Below are 15,919 nucleotides of genomic sequence, written 5' to 3'. Positions count from 1 at the left end.
AGACTACAGAGTGAGTTCCAGGACAGCTAGAGCTACACAGAGAACCCGTGACTAAAGAATATTTATACATATTACTATATATTATATAATATACTATATAGACTGTATTATGTTTATTATAATCATATATTATTATAATATATAAATTTATATTACATTTTTATATATGTGCATTTTATATATATATAAAGATAATAAAAGCCACAGAAAGATGATGTTGCCCTCTAGTGATTCTGTTGAACTATACTTCTCATTATTTTTCTCTAGTTTGAAATACTTTTGCATTATAAACTTAAATTCAAAATTTCCATGAAAGCTTAATTTCTTTTTAAAATAAATTTTACTATAAATATTTAAGACACATGGCATGGTGCTGTAGACCTTATTGGTTTGTTTATTTACTAAATGGTTAGTCTTTGGGAACAGCTAAACTCACTCATCATACAGCTATAGACGGATCGTAAGCAGCCCACAAATGTCTTGGTCCCAGCACACACATACAAAAGTAACATCATCAGGAAGTGGTGCAGCCTTTAAAGGAGGCAGGTCCTTGCATGAGATCCTGGGTAATTACAGACACAGTTTTAAGGAAAGCAGGAGAAACCTAACTCCTTCCTTTTTTTCTTTCACTTCTCAGCCCTACCTGGACTGTGTTCCACCCATATTCCCTCCATGGTGTTACCACATGCCACCACAACAGAGGAAATAGAGCCAGAGAAAACCTTTTCTCGTTGTAAGCCATTATGTTGGGAATGTTTTATAGTGATAGAAAGACAACAAGCAGAAATGTTTTTTCATTCATCCTACCTGAAGTAAGTGCAGCTGTAATCTCTACAGTTAGCAAAATTCCTGAATCAAATCTGCTAATATCAACTCCAGTCCTCCCTTGTACATTATATATTTTGCTACTTTATGTTGCTTGACTGGCATCTCCACATTTCTTCCCCCTTATCCTAATCCTGATAAGAATGCTTTTATTCTTATTTATATAGATTTAACCTTGTCTTGTCAGTGCTAGGGCTTGAACAAAAGGCCTGGCGTGCAGAAAAAAAAAATTAAATTAAATTAAATTAAATTAAATAAATAAATAAATCCCTCTACCAGTGAGTTATATCTCAGCAGCTTGGCAGTTGTTTGTTTTTAAGTTGAATTTAAAGAAAATAAAAGGTATTTCTAGTGCTCACTTCAGCAGCACATATACTAAAATTGGAACAATACAGAGAAGATTAGCATGAACCCTGTGCAAGGATGAAATGAAAATTCGTGAATCATTCCATATTTTTATATTCCATGATAAAACCAAATTTACACAATATCTTTCCCCAAATCTAGCCCTACAAAGGATAATAGATGGAAAACACCAATATAAGGAGGGCAACTACACCCTAGAAAAAGCAAGATAGTAATCTTCTTTCAACAAACCCAAAAGAAGATAGCCACTCCTATATAATTCCACCTCGAACAATAAAAATAACAGGAAGCAATAATCGTTATTCCTTAGTTTCTCTTAACATCAATGGACTCAATTCTCCAATAAAAAGACATAGACTAACAGAGTGGATACATAAACAGGACCCAGCATTTTGCTGCATACAGGAAATGCACCTCAGTGTCAAAGACAAACACTACCTCAGAGTAAAATGCTGGAAAACAATCTTCCAAGCAACTGGTTCCAGGAAACAAGTTGGAGCAGCCATTCTAGTATTGGATAAAATTGACTTTCAACCGAAAGTCATCAAAAAAGACACTGAAGGACACTTCATACTCATCAAAGGAAAAATCTACCAAGAAGAACTCTCATTTCTGGATATATATTCTCCAAATGCAAGGGCACCCTCATTCGTAAAAGAAACTTTACTAAAGTTCAAAGCACACATTGCACCTCACACAATAATTGTGGGTGACTTCAACACCCCACTCTCCTCAATGGACAGATGAGGGAAACACAAACTAAACAGAGACACAGTGAAACTAACAGAAGTTTGGGACCAAATGGATATAACAGATATCTATAGTACATTTATCTTAAATCAAAAGAAAAAACCTTCTTCTCAGCACCTCATGGTACCTTCTCCAAAACTGACCTCACAAAACAGACCTCAACAAATATAAGAAGATAGAACTAATCCCATGCCTCCTATCAGATCACTATAGAGTAAGGGTGGTCTTCAATAGCAGCAAAAACAACAGAAAGCCAACATACACATGGAAGCTGAACAACGTTCTACTCAGTGATACCTTGGTCAAGGAAAAAATAATGAAAGAAATCAGAGACTTTTTAGAATTTAATAAAAATGAAGGCACAACAAACCCAAACCTATGGGACACAATGAAAGCAGTGCTAAAAGGAAATCTAATAGCTCTGAGTGCCTCCAAAAAGAAGCTGGAGAGAGCATACACTAGCAGCTTAAAAGCACAACAGAAAGCTCTGGAACAGAAAGAAACTAATACACCCAAGAGGTGTAGAAGGCAGGAAATCATCAAACTCAGAGCTAAAATCAACCAAGTAGATACAAAAACAACCACACAAAGAATCAACAAAACCAGGATCTGGTTCTTTGAGAAAATCAACAAGATAGATAAACCCTCAGTCAGACTAACCAGAGGGCCAGAGACAGTACCCAAATGAACAAAATCAGACATGAAAAGGGAGATATAACAACAGAAACTAAGGAAATTCAAAAAATCATCAGATCCTACTACAAAAGCCTATACTCAACACAACTGGAAAATCTAGATGAAATGGACAATTTCCTAGACAGATACCAAATACCAAAGTAAATCAGATAAAGCATCTAAACAGTCCCATAACCCCTAAAGAAATAGAAGTGGTCATTGAAAATCTCCCAACCAAAATAAACACAAGACCAGATAGTTTTAGTGCAGAATCCTATCAGGCCTTCAAAGAAGACCCAACAACAAACAAAATACAAACCCAACTAGTTCTATGAAGCCACATTTACACTGATACCAAAATCACACAAAGATCCAACAAAGAAAGAGAAATTCAGACCGATTTCCTTTATGAATACCGATGCAAAAATACTCAATAAAATTCTTGCCAACTGCATCCAAGAACACATCAAAACAATCATTCACCATGATCAAGTAGGCTTCATCCCAGGGATGCAGGGATGGTTCAATATATGGAAATCCAACAATGTAATCCACTACATAAACAAACTCAAAGAAAACAAGCACATGGTCATTTCATTAGATGCTGAAAAAGCATTTGACATAATTCAGGATCCTTTCATGTTAAAAGTCTTGGAAAGAACAGGAATTCAAAGCCCATACATAAACATAGTAAAAGCAATCAATATACGGCAAACCAGTAGTCAACACCAAACTAAATGGAGAGAATCCCACTAAAATCAGGGACTAGATAAGGCTGCCCTCTCTCCATATCTATTCAATATAGTACTTGTCCTAGCCAGAGCAATTAGACAACAAAAGGAGGTCAAAGGGATACAAATTGTAAAAGAAGAAATCAAGTTACCACTATTTGCATATGATATGATAGTATACTTAAGCAACCAAAAAACTCTACCAGAGAACTTCTACAGCTGATAAACAACTTCAGCAAAGTGGCCAGATATAAAATTAACTCAAACAAATCAGTATCCTTCCTATACCCAAAGGATAAACAGGTTGAGAAAAATTAGGGAAATGACACCCTTCACAATAGTCACAAACAATATAAAATATCTTGGTGTGACTCTAACCAAACAAGTGAAAGATCTGTATGACAAGAACTTCAAGTCTCTGAAGAAAGAAATTGAAGAAGACCTCAGAAGATAGAAAGATATCCCATGGTCATGGATTGGCAGGATTAATATAGTAAAAATGGCTTGCCAAAAGCAAGCCAAAAGCAATCTACAAATTTAATGCAATTCCCATCAAAATTACAACTCAATTCTTCAGAGAGTTAGAAAGAGCAATTCTCAAATTCATCCAGAATAACAAAAAACCCAGAATAGCTAAAACTATTCTCAACAGTAAAAGAACTTCTGGGGGAATCAATATCCCAAACCTCAAGCAGTGTTACAGAGCAATAGTATTAAAAACTGCATGGTACTGGTACAGTGACAGGCAGGTAGATCAATGGAATAGAATTGAAGACCCAGAAATGAACCCACACACCTATGGTCACTTGATCTTTGGCAAAAGAGCTAAAACCATCCAGTGAAAAAAAGATAGCTTTTTCAACAAATGCTGCTGGTTCAACTGGAGGTCAGCATGCAGAAGAATGCAAATCGATCCATTCTTATCTCCTTGTGCAAAGCTCAAGTCCACGTGGACCAAGGACCTCCACATTACACCAGATACACTGAAACTAATATAAAAGAATCTGGGGAAGAGCCTTGAGCATGTGGGCACAGGGAAAAATTTCCTGAACAGAACACCAATAGCTTATGCTCTAAGATCAAGAATTGACAAATAGGACCTCATAAAATTACAACACTTCTGTAAGGCAAAGGACACTGTCAATAGGACAAAAGGACAACCAACAAATTGGGAAAAGATATTTACCAACCCTATATCTGACAGAGGGCTAATATCCAATATATACAAAGAACACAAGAAGTTAGACTCCAGAGAACCAAATAACCCTATTAAAAAATGGGGTACAGAGCTAAAAAACAGAATTTTCACTGGAGGAATATCAAATGGCTGAGAAGCACCTAAAGAAATGTTAAACATCCTTAGTCATCAGGGAAATGCATATCAAAACAACCCTGAGATTTCACCTCACACCAGTCAGATGGCTAAGATCAAAAATTCAGGAGACAGCAGGTGCTGGTGAGGATGTGGAGAAAGGGGAACACTCCTCCACTGCTGGTGGGATTGCAAGATGGTGCAACCACTCTGGAAATCAGACTGGCGGTTCCTCAGAAAACTGGGCATGAAACTACCAAAAGACCCCATTATGCCACTCTGGGCATATACCCAGAGGATTCCCCAGCATGTAATAAGGACACATGCTCCACTATGTTCATAGTAGACCTATTTATAATAGCCAGAAGCTGAAAAAATCCAGATGTGCCTCAACGGAGAAATGGATATAGAAAATGTGGTATATTTACACTATGGAATACTACTCAGCTATTAAAAACAATGAATTCATGAAATTCTTAGGCAAATGGGTGGAATTGGAAAAATATCATCCTGAGTGAGGTAACCCAAGCACAAAAGAACACACATGGTATGTACTCACTGATAAATGAATTAAGCTTGGAATACCAAAGACACGATTCATATATCAAATGATGCCCAAGAACAAAGTATGGATACTCTAGTCCTTCTTAGAAGGTGAAACAAAATACCCACAGAAGGAGATACAGAGACAAAGTGTGGAGCAGACTCTGAGGGAAAGACCATCCAGAGACTACCCCACCTAGGGATTCATCCCATATACAGTTACAAAACCCAGACACTATTATTGATGCCCACAAGTGCTTGCTAACTGGAGCCTGATATAGTTGTCACCTGGGAGCCTCTGCTAGTGCATGACAAATACAGAGAGAGACACTTTCAGCCAGCCATTGAACTGAGCACAGGGTCCCCAATGAGGAGCTAGAGAAAGGACCCAAAGAACTTAGGGGGTTTGCAGCACCATAAGAGGAACAACAATATGAGTCACCCAATACTCCCAGAGCTCCCAGGGACAAAACCATCAACCAAAGAGTACACATGGAGTTACCCATGGCTCCAGATGCATAGGCAGCAGAGGATGGCCTTGTTAGAATTCAAAGGGAGGAGTGGCCCTTAGTCCTGGAAAGGCTTGATTCAGCAGTGTAAAGGAATACCAGGACAGGGAAGCAGGAGAGGGTTGATTGGGGAACAGAGAGAGGGGAGATGGCTTATCGGATTTTTTTTGGTGGGGGAACCAGGGAAAGGGACAACATTTGAAATGTAAATAAAGAATATATCTAATAAAATAAGTAAAATAAATAAATAAACAAACAAATGAAGCAATTGTTGATTACAAAAAATAATTAAAAAATAAAAATAAAGGTATTTCTAAGCCAAACCTATGCTATATCCTATAACTAGGAAGCTTCAGTAGTAACAGAGATCCTGCCAGTGCCTTTAGGTGCATGAAATAAAGGTCAAGAAGCTAAAACAACTAGAAACCAAGCAAGTTCAGAGTCAGAATACACTTGTGCTTTCTTATGTGATCCTTAAATGATGAACTACTACTTACACAAATTACAAGTTGTCTGGTGGGAATCTCAGCTTAACGTTGGCCTTCTTCTCCAACTTGTTATTTGTCTCTTTCTTGCCTCAAGAGAAAACTATTCTTCCTGCTTTGGTGTGCTTCCGAGTGCTTCCCAGTGCTTCCTGCTTGCTTCTCATTGCTTCCTGCTTGCTTCCCAGTGCATCCTGCTTGCTTCCCATTGCTTCCTGTCTGCTTCCCAGTGCTTCCTGCTTGCTTCCCAGTGCTTCCTGTCTGCTTCCCAGTGCTTCCTGCTTGCTTCCCAGTGCTTCCTGTCTGCTTCCCAGTGCTTCCTGCTTGCTTCCCAGTGCTTCCTGTCTGCTTCCCAGTGCTTCCTGTCTGCTTCCCAGTGCTTTCTGTCTGCTTCCCAGTGCTTCCTGCCTGTTTGCCAGTGTGCATGCCGCCTTCTTCCCAGTGTGCCTCCTTCCCCTCTCTGGGTAAGGTATTTCACACTTCTGTCAATCCATTGAGTTTTTCCAAATCCATTTTCTATCTCAGACACACCCAGGGAGAAATGAATGAAGAGTTTCTGAACAGATATACTCCTGCAGTGTCTGCTGGTGATGTAGCCATCAAAGACAATGACCTCAGTGCATTCACATCAATCCAGAAACAGTTCTGAGAACACTCAGAGGATCTTGGTGGCAAGCTGGTAACACATGATTGGCAAGAGGAAGTTAGAAGTTACCAAAATAGTCCCTGTTCAGTTCAATCTTTAAAAACCCACTTCCATGCCTGATATTTTACTAGCAGTGGTGAAAATAGAAGCATCTTCCTCTCAGAGGCTTAAAATACTTTTCCAAAGAGACTGCCCACTTGCAGAAGTAGGAAGACAAAATTGCATCCGCATACAATTCCCCTTGTAACATCAGCAAAAATGGGAAACTGTCTGCAATCACTCAGATATAATGTAGATACCCACTTCTAAGTGACCCACAATTTCTACTCCTAGAAGAGCATTCCAGAGGGATAGCTTAACAAAAACAGGTACTGTGCATATCAAGAAGTCACAAGAAAATGTACTGGGGCAAAAACACTAGATATAACCAGCATACTTAATTCTAAAAAAAAAATGCTAAATAATTCATCTGCACTATAAAATTGCAAATAGTTTTAGAATCTAGAGCTAAAAACACTATAAATAGTAAATGAAAAGGCAAAATATGAAACAGCTAATCCTTAAATTCTAAGATCTGCATATATGGATAGACTGGGAAATGTAAATCGTATAGCAGGGTAATGTTTACTATCAGTGTAGGTGAAGGGGTTGCAGCTATTCTTTGTGGAGATTTGACTTGCATAGCCATCAGCAGCCTAGCCTTACATTTCCCCTGGGTGTGACTCAGGATTGCACTAAGCAATAAATAATAGATCGTGTATATTAGCAGTTGTGTATATTCCAGTTGTTATTAGTGAGATTTCCTTAAGATGCAATTTAAACTGACAGTTTATTAACTGTCACATGCATGTGTGCCTCTAAAAATGTTTTTATGTGTAATTCAAATTTAGCCCGTGTTCAAGGCAGGAAACAGAATGAGGAGCTGAGAAGGGAAGCTGGTAGCTTTATTGGGGGACATTTAAGTGCTAATGATCACTTACTCTCATCTGTGTCGGGGGCATGAGAGAGAGAGAGAGAGAGAGAGAGAGAGAGAATATTTTGAACTCCTTGTGTTCGATAGAATGTCTCGAATGTCTCTCAAAGAGCGGCTCATCCCAAAATAGATTCCTAGTGTGGCTAACCAGCACCAGTTGAGACAAGACTTTCTCCCTCCTCCATAACCGTAAATACGAAATAAGCCACAGAGTTTTCAGGCAGAAATGAAAAATTGAACTGATATTCTCACATGGACAGTAAGTAGCAGGTGCTGAAACTTTGGCAATTCATCTTGTGATAAAACTTTAAATGAGAAAAGTGAACTTAAAATATAAAATAGTTTCTGTCATGACAATTAAAAAACCAGTGACCCCATAGAAGCCAGCCTTCTTCATCGGTACCTTTAGAATAGTTGAAGAAGACAGGATGGTCTGTCTTATAGGAATAATAACAGAACTTAATATAAATGTTAAATTCCTTCAAATTCAAAATCGCTTCCTCAACAACCACACCAGTAGCCTGGCCATCAAAATTTTTAATGAGGAATCAGCCAGATGTCTTCAAAAGTACAGTGGACAACTTGAAGATCAGCCAGCTCAAGGTCACATTTTACAAATTAAATGGAGATACTGGCAGGTTGAGTCATTTGAAGTCATATCTACTCCATAGTTTAAATTTAGGAAGAATAACTGAAGTTTAGTTTGTTGTTCTCCTGACCATGCAGGCGGATGACTAAGGCCCCAACACTGACAGCACAAACAGACCAACCAAGACTAGAAATTTTCACGGTAAGTGAAAGCAAATACTAGAAAAGCCTGGTTAATTTCTGACATTGTATCTTCAACAAAACCCTTGACATATTCAAAGATGATGATAAATAAATATTCATCAGCCATGGCTCAGATTGTAAAGTCAGCTGCAAATGGAATCATACTGATTTCCATTTTCCAAGCCAGTAACTTTTGCAATGCTGATAAACTGCTCTGCATTCAAGACTACGGGTGGTGTGCGCAGACCTCAGTCTGAAACAACCCATCAAACAAATAAGTAAAACCCAATCTCATAACCATTGTTGACAAGAGATCTAAACATCTCTGCAGGGGAAACTGAAAACTTAAAATAGTAGAAAGCAGCAGCATGTTATCGTGTGGCCTTTTGTCGTAGCTTGGCTATAAGTCAATGGCAAAGTTCACTCCCAGAATCCAGAGTCATAAAACCTATACAAAAAATCATAATCTGGCATCGGATAAAGTGGAAAGACTGCAATGGGTTAAAGAGTTTAGAAAAGCATAACCAAGGATTTGTTTCTCTCCTGGACCCAGAATGTTCCAAACCAGAGAAGAGCTGCTTTTCCTTCATCCGTGGTCATAACGTGTTGTTATATCCAATGGCCGAAAATGGATCCGGAAAACACCGGCATTATGCTGGTGATCTTCAGTCCTTCTCCAAGAGAAGGGAGGCACCTGGTGGTACAGAACCAATTCACTTCTGTATTTTGTTCCCCTCTGAACAAAATGGTTTGGGGAACATCTGGCTTTGAGAGGCAATGGATATTTTTAAAGTTCCTCTAGGGACCAGCCCCACTCCTGCCCTTTGCTGCCTGAAGTTGCTGCCAGGAGATAAAAGGCTGTGGGTGGAAGGCGCTAGGTTTATTAGGCACTATCTGACAGCCCAGCCAATGAAATGAGAGACTTAGCTCCTGCGCAGCTGGCTCTCACCTCTCCTACACTCCACTCCACTGCTGGAGTGGGAGAGCCCTAATTTTGAATTTCCTGAGCTTTCTCAGTCCTTGCTAATATAGCCTAAGCAACCAAGCTTTCCTATAATTACAGTCAGAGAGGTTTGCCTCTGAATGCATCCACACTATTTCTGGAATAGAGAATAATTGCTGTGAGTTTAAAACTATCCAACCCCACCTTTTGACAGAGTAATTCTGCATGTTTGTGAGTACAATATGATGTTTCGATGTATTAGTGTAGATGTATGAGAGTACTATCAGATTTAATCAGGATAATTAACATACGCATTATCTCAACGCTTATCATTTCCTTCTGGTGGGAACATTCAGAACCACTTCCAGCTCTTTTGAAATATATAATTCATTATTGCTACATGTACCACACAACAGAACACTGGGACCATTCTTCTGATATAAATACAATCTTGCACCCATTGACAACACTGTCACCCTTCCCCCTACCCTCTCCAGCCTCTAAGAACCTTTTACTTTTCTTCTATTTCCATGAGATTGGCTCATATTCCACATATGCTTGTGTCATTGCATCAGGCTTAGTTTACTCAATATGACCTCCTCCAGGTTCATCCATACTTTGCAAATGCTGTTTCCCTTCTTATCAATAGCTGATTCATATTTTGTTGCATAGATAGAGGGAGATAATAGACAGACAGAAAGACAGATAGATAGGAGGTGATAGGTAAGTAGGTAGGTGATAGATGATAGACAGACAGACAGATAGATGATAAATGATAGGTAGATTGACTGATAGGTAGATAATAGATAAATGATGATGATAGACAGACAGATAGTTAGATGGATGGATGGATAGATAGATAGATAGATAGATAGATAGATAGATAGATAATACATACATACATACATACATACATATGCCACATTTTTCACCATCCCTTCCTCCACTGATGGACACTTAAAATGATTCTATAATATGGTGGTTGTGGATACTGCTGAGTATAGAGTGCAGATGTGCTCTGGCATGCTGATTTCCTTGGTGACTTCTTTAACCACAGTGCAGAGAAAGAGAAAAGCCCTGCATACATGAAATGGTAAAAGAAGAAAAAAGTTCCCATCTGTTTTCCCAAGACTGAGGAGTTAGCTGACTTAGGGGGTTAAAGCACCTTCTGAGACAACATGACAATCCAAGTTCAAATCCCCAGACTCACGTGAATGTCACACTCAGCAGTATGAGCATCTACAATAGCTGGAGGCCCATAAGCAGATGGGAAACAGAGGTGAGAGAATCCTCAGAACCCACCCACCAGCCAGTGAACCAGTCAAAGACAGCAGTAAAACAGCAAAACAGTAAGCAAAAGACAGCAGTAAAACAGCAAAACAGTAAGCAAAAGACAGCAGTAAAACAGCAAAGGGAGCTCTGGGACACAGAGTTGAAGATGAGGACCAGCAGGCAAGGCTGTCTCTGACCTAGAGAAGCATGCTCTGGAGGTTCTATTCCTCCTCCCACTGAAATCCACAAACTCTGGCCAGCACACGGGTACACAGGACAGTAACCCAAGCACCAACTCCCTTTAACCTCTTCTCTCAAAACCTTTAGCTTTTAAGGGAGCATCTTAAAAGTGGAAAGATATTTTAATATTTTATTTCTATGTCTGTGGATATGTCTGCTTGTGTGCATGTCACTATGTGTACTGCATGTATGCAGATTCCTTCTGAGGCCAGAAGATGGCATCCGATCCCCTGAAACTGGAGCTATAGGTATTTGTGAGTCTTCTGATGGGAATCTAAGCTGTGTTCTCTAAAAGAGCAGCAAGTGCTCTTAATCACTGGGCCATCTCTTCAGCCTCCTGTGAAGATATTTGAAAGAAATACCTTATTAAATCTCTATGTAGCGTCTTACAATTCTGCCTCATGAAAATATTGTTGCTAAGCAGTTTGTTTCCCCAAACAGGCCATTTCAACATACATTTCACACCTGTGAACGTTTTCCAATGAAATTCAATGTCAACGCTGTATTCTCTGTGTAAATGTAAACAAGTTTTAAGGTCCTGACAATTACTAAGCATATGTTTGTGAATCCAGTGCCCAGTCCTGATCCTTTTCCTACGAAACGGTTTCTACTGGACTGGATGGCAGCTCAGGCGAAGAGCGCTTACCTCAGAGGCATCAACACTCTATGGTCCAAGGTCGGTTCCTGGTGTTGCAAAGGGGAAAAGGGGGAAGAGATGGAAAGAAAGAGAGAGAGTCCCCTAAAAACAACATCTCTGGGTAAACTAACATGAATAATTCATAAGCCTTAAAAATAGATTGCCTCATCGACCATCTAAATGATTGTAAGCAATCCCATTCCTTTAATAAATGCTGCTAAAACACCAATTTCAGTTTTATAGCTTTTTAGACTCATGCTATTTCAAAAGGCATAAAACAGTATCTCATTACTTCAAGATAAATTAGTATGATTTCTAGTAAATAAAACATTTTTTGTCTGTCTTTGTAAGAATCTCTTCCTTGTTTTTGTATAACCAATTTATTTTTATTTTTGTGTACTGGTGCTTTTTGGATCTCATGACAGTTGTGAGCTGCCATGTGGTTGCTGGGAATTGAACCAGGATCCTCTAGAAGAACAACTAATGCTCTTAACCACTGAGCCATCTCTCCAGCTCCTCTTAGTCAAGGTATCTTCTAAGTTCTCAGTTAGATTCCTTTGAACTTATTTATTTTATGTATATGAATGCTTTGCCTGCACGTACAGTTATATACCATGTGCACTTCTAGTGCTTGAAGAGATGAGGAGAGAATATTAGATCCCCTAAAACTGTAGTAACAGATGCTTGTGAACTATCATGTGGATTAACCACTGAGCAATCTTTCTAGACCCTCAATTAGATTTTTAATCTTTTCAGTGTGTGTGTGTGTGTGTGTGTGTGTGTTGCTACAACTTGCAATCCCCTGAGCAGGGAGTCTCAACTGAGGAATTGTCTATATCATGTTGGTTTGTGGGACCTGGACACACCTATGAAGGTTTGGAATTGCACTGATCATCTTCCTGGATGTGGGAAGACCCATCCCAGGTGTGGGCAGCATCCTCTAGTAGCACCCCCAGATAGGAAAGGCCATGGAGAAAAGATGAATATTCACCTTTTGTTCCCTGTGTCCCATTTGCTGCTGCTGCCACTGACACCATTGCTGTGCTTCCAATGTGGATTGAGGACCAGTAGCTCTCCAGGAACTCTCCAAGCCCTCCACAAATGGGAACCGCTGAGGTACCCAGCCCCACAGACCAAGGAACTACTGATTCTTAGCCTTTCACATCTAAAACAACTGTTTTTCGGCCATTTGGACCATATTGCATAAGCCCATTTAATAAATCCTATTAGTTCTGTTCCTCTAGAGAATGCTAACCAATTTACTAATCTCACTGTATTCTATTGGCACTAACATTAGAATGTGCCCAGAATCTAGCCACTGTTCACCACCTGTATCCACAACAATATTCTTTCTCAAAATCATTCTCTTGCCTGGTTAGGACCTTGCTATCTAGGAAACTAACATATAATTGCATGTTATCAAAACTATAGAAATAGTATAGCTTACTGAACTAATTTCTGTTTTCATTACATTTTCAGTCTTTCAGTAATAAAGAATATGAAAATGAGTCAATTGCCAAAAAGACACAAGTGTGTCACTCCCATTTGGGGAGGCACACTGTAGATAAGTAAGGTGGAGGAACACAGTTTAGTCTTGCAAAAGTCTTGCTCAGCTGGGTAGGGGGAGTGGAGAGAGGTTACATGCCAGACATCTACGGCTACACATGTGGCACATACAGGTTTATTTCAAAATATTTACATGCCTTACAAATATCTCATGCCTTCAGGTTAAATCAGTGTTTTAAAACTAGAATTTGGTAACTTTTCCTGCTGAGCTTACTTTATTTGCTTGCTTATTTTTAATATTTTGTCTAGGACAGCCTCAAACTCACCATGTAATTAAGAATGACCTTGACCTCCTGGTCCCCCCCATCTACATTCTAATGGCTTGGATTACGCTGGCACATACACATGCCCAGCTATTTTTAATGATAAAAAAATGAAGCCCATATGTAAATATGACCCTTTAGCCTGGTTTGCACTTAACACATCACACAATATGCCACCTGCATACAATTTTGTCAGTCATTCTTTAAGACCCAGGGACACTGAAGTGGTTTATAATGTAAAATAGAATTATCATAGTTTATGATTATCAAAACTGCCAGCTGCATAACTGAAAGGCTCCATCTGTTCCTGTCTGCCTTTCTCCATGATATGAAGGAAGCAGAAAAGGGAAGAGGGTGGCAGAACTCCTGTGAGCGGCTTCACAGGGTGAAATTTCTCCCTAGGCTGGAATGAGGTGTCCTTCATCTTTGTATTAGTTCTGTGGCATGTGGGAAATTTAATTAGCATTTGTGAATTAAATGAGTTGAGTGTCTGTAAAGAAAAATGTCATGGTCATTGTTTAATATGTTCACACATGTTCATTAGGGATCATAGTTTGTATAATGTTTATTATGGATAAAATAATTTTGTGGTTGTTTGGTTTTGTTTTGTTTTGTTTTGAAGCAGGGTCTCTCTATGTAGCCCTAGCTTCCTACACCTTACTCTATAGACTGCACACTGGCTTAAAACTTGGAGTTCCACCTACCTCAGCCTCCTCAGAGCTGATATGAAAGTCCTGGCTATGGTTTTTGGTTTTGTTTCAATAAAAACGGCAGATTCTCTTCTGGAACTTCAAGAATCTACAACATGAATAGCAACAGAAAGAAAATAAAAGGAAGTTAATTACCATTAAAAGCAGCTGGACTTTTAGAGAATGGCTTGGAATAAGGCAAATTAAAATCCATTGACTTAGCAAGAAAGTAAATTAGAAGAACAACATGTATAATGTTAATTCTGAACGTGAAAAGGAATGCATGATCACCAATTAGTCTACGTCAGGCCTTAAAAGTTGGTAACAGGGCAGCAAATGAGGCTCAGTGGCAGGGTGCTTGCTTAGGATGTATGAGACTTCAAGTTCAGTGCCTAGCACTGGGGGAGAAACACACAGGGAATATTTTTCTCTTAACCACACAATTTCAGAACAGATATATGGAATGGTTGAGAAAAGATTCAGTTCCACCTGTAACACAATGTTAGTTAGCTAGACAGAGATGAGCAGCCTGGGGGGGGGGGGGTCAGTGTTGGACTCCACCTCTTGCTTCCCCCATGAGAGTAGAACAGTAAGTATTGGCTTTGGCGTTCCTTAGGCGTCCTGGTGGGAAGAATGGAGCGCCCATCCTGGGTGTGGTGACACGGTTTGATCTGCTCCACGGACTAGAACACTCTGTGCTGTTGTAGCCTCCCTTGCTGACCAAACACAAGGCTCCACCCTCCTCATCCTTAGGTCCTCTCAGGCGTGTCTCCCTTCTAGGAATCCTCTGGGTCATCTCAGCTTTCCTTAGACACATTCAGTCAACCAGTACACGGTTACACTGTAGTCCCCAAAATTAGCTTCATAATCTAGAACACCAAATATAACTAGAGATGTACACCTATAAAATAAAAAAGGGAAAAGGGGGGAAGGGAAATGAGACATAGCACTCAATAAACCACCCTTTCTCCCGGCCCATGTTTTCCTCTGAGAACGAGAATGTTTTATAACAATCTAGTGTTTGTCTCTAATTGACCATAACATCATGACTGGAACTTAGTAAGATCCTGTATCCTCTAGTCTCTTATGCCTCCCTTCCTGAAAAGTTAATCCAATGGGTTTTTTCCTTTGGTACTAGTTTTGTTCTCTGTACTTTTGAACTAATTTTGTATTCTCTTTTTTGAAGCAGCTGCTTAAATCACAGAGAACACAATGTTATCAGCAGAGTTTCCCTTTCAAGCCCATTTTTGCTGAAATTGGAACCCTAAACCCAGAGCGCTAACGAACAACGCACATTGTGCAGTCGGCTCATCGCTAGCTCTAAAAACATTGAGATTTTCAAGAAAAGGCTCCTAATTCTTTTAACCCCCTGGTATTACGTTTAAAAACTGAGTTTTCAGAATGAAATGGGGAAATATTGATCTGTAACAAAAATAATGCTTTGAATGTATCTAAAATGATCCGTAGGCTTTATCCCAAAAATGAATGTATGCATGTGGTTAATGAGGAGACAGCAGAGTAGTGAAAGATGGTGTTCACTGCTGGGTTGATCACAGGCCACTGCTGCAAGAAGTGGGTTGGAGAGCATCTCAAAGGCTCCTCCTTCCTCAAATGCATGTGTGGTCTGAGCCCAAAGGGCTCCTTTGTCAATTAAGCCCAAGTCTAGCCCAAATATACACAGTCTAAGTAACATACAGAGTACGGGAGAGAGATTAGAGCAATGGAA

The 15,919-nt window shown here is 39.4% G+C and overlaps 1 non-coding gene across 1 annotated transcript; it reads left to right on the top strand.

Moving 5' to 3' along the window:
* The first annotated feature begins 1,176 nt into the window (after positions 1-1,176).
* On the top strand, positions 1,177-1,283 carry LOC127688070 (U6 spliceosomal RNA). Its single transcript, XR_007978535.1, has one exon. It is a non-coding gene; the product is annotated as a U6 spliceosomal RNA (small nuclear RNA).
* Positions 1,284-15,919: the final 14,636 nt, after the last annotated feature.

Source organism: Apodemus sylvaticus, chromosome 6 (assembly GCF_947179515.1).
Source record: "Apodemus sylvaticus chromosome 6, mApoSyl1.1, whole genome shotgun sequence".
NCBI lineage: Eukaryota > Metazoa > Chordata > Mammalia > Rodentia > Muridae > Apodemus > Apodemus sylvaticus.
Note: the sequence above shows the minus strand (reverse complement) of the source record. Positions and strands in the feature narration are given on the sequence as shown.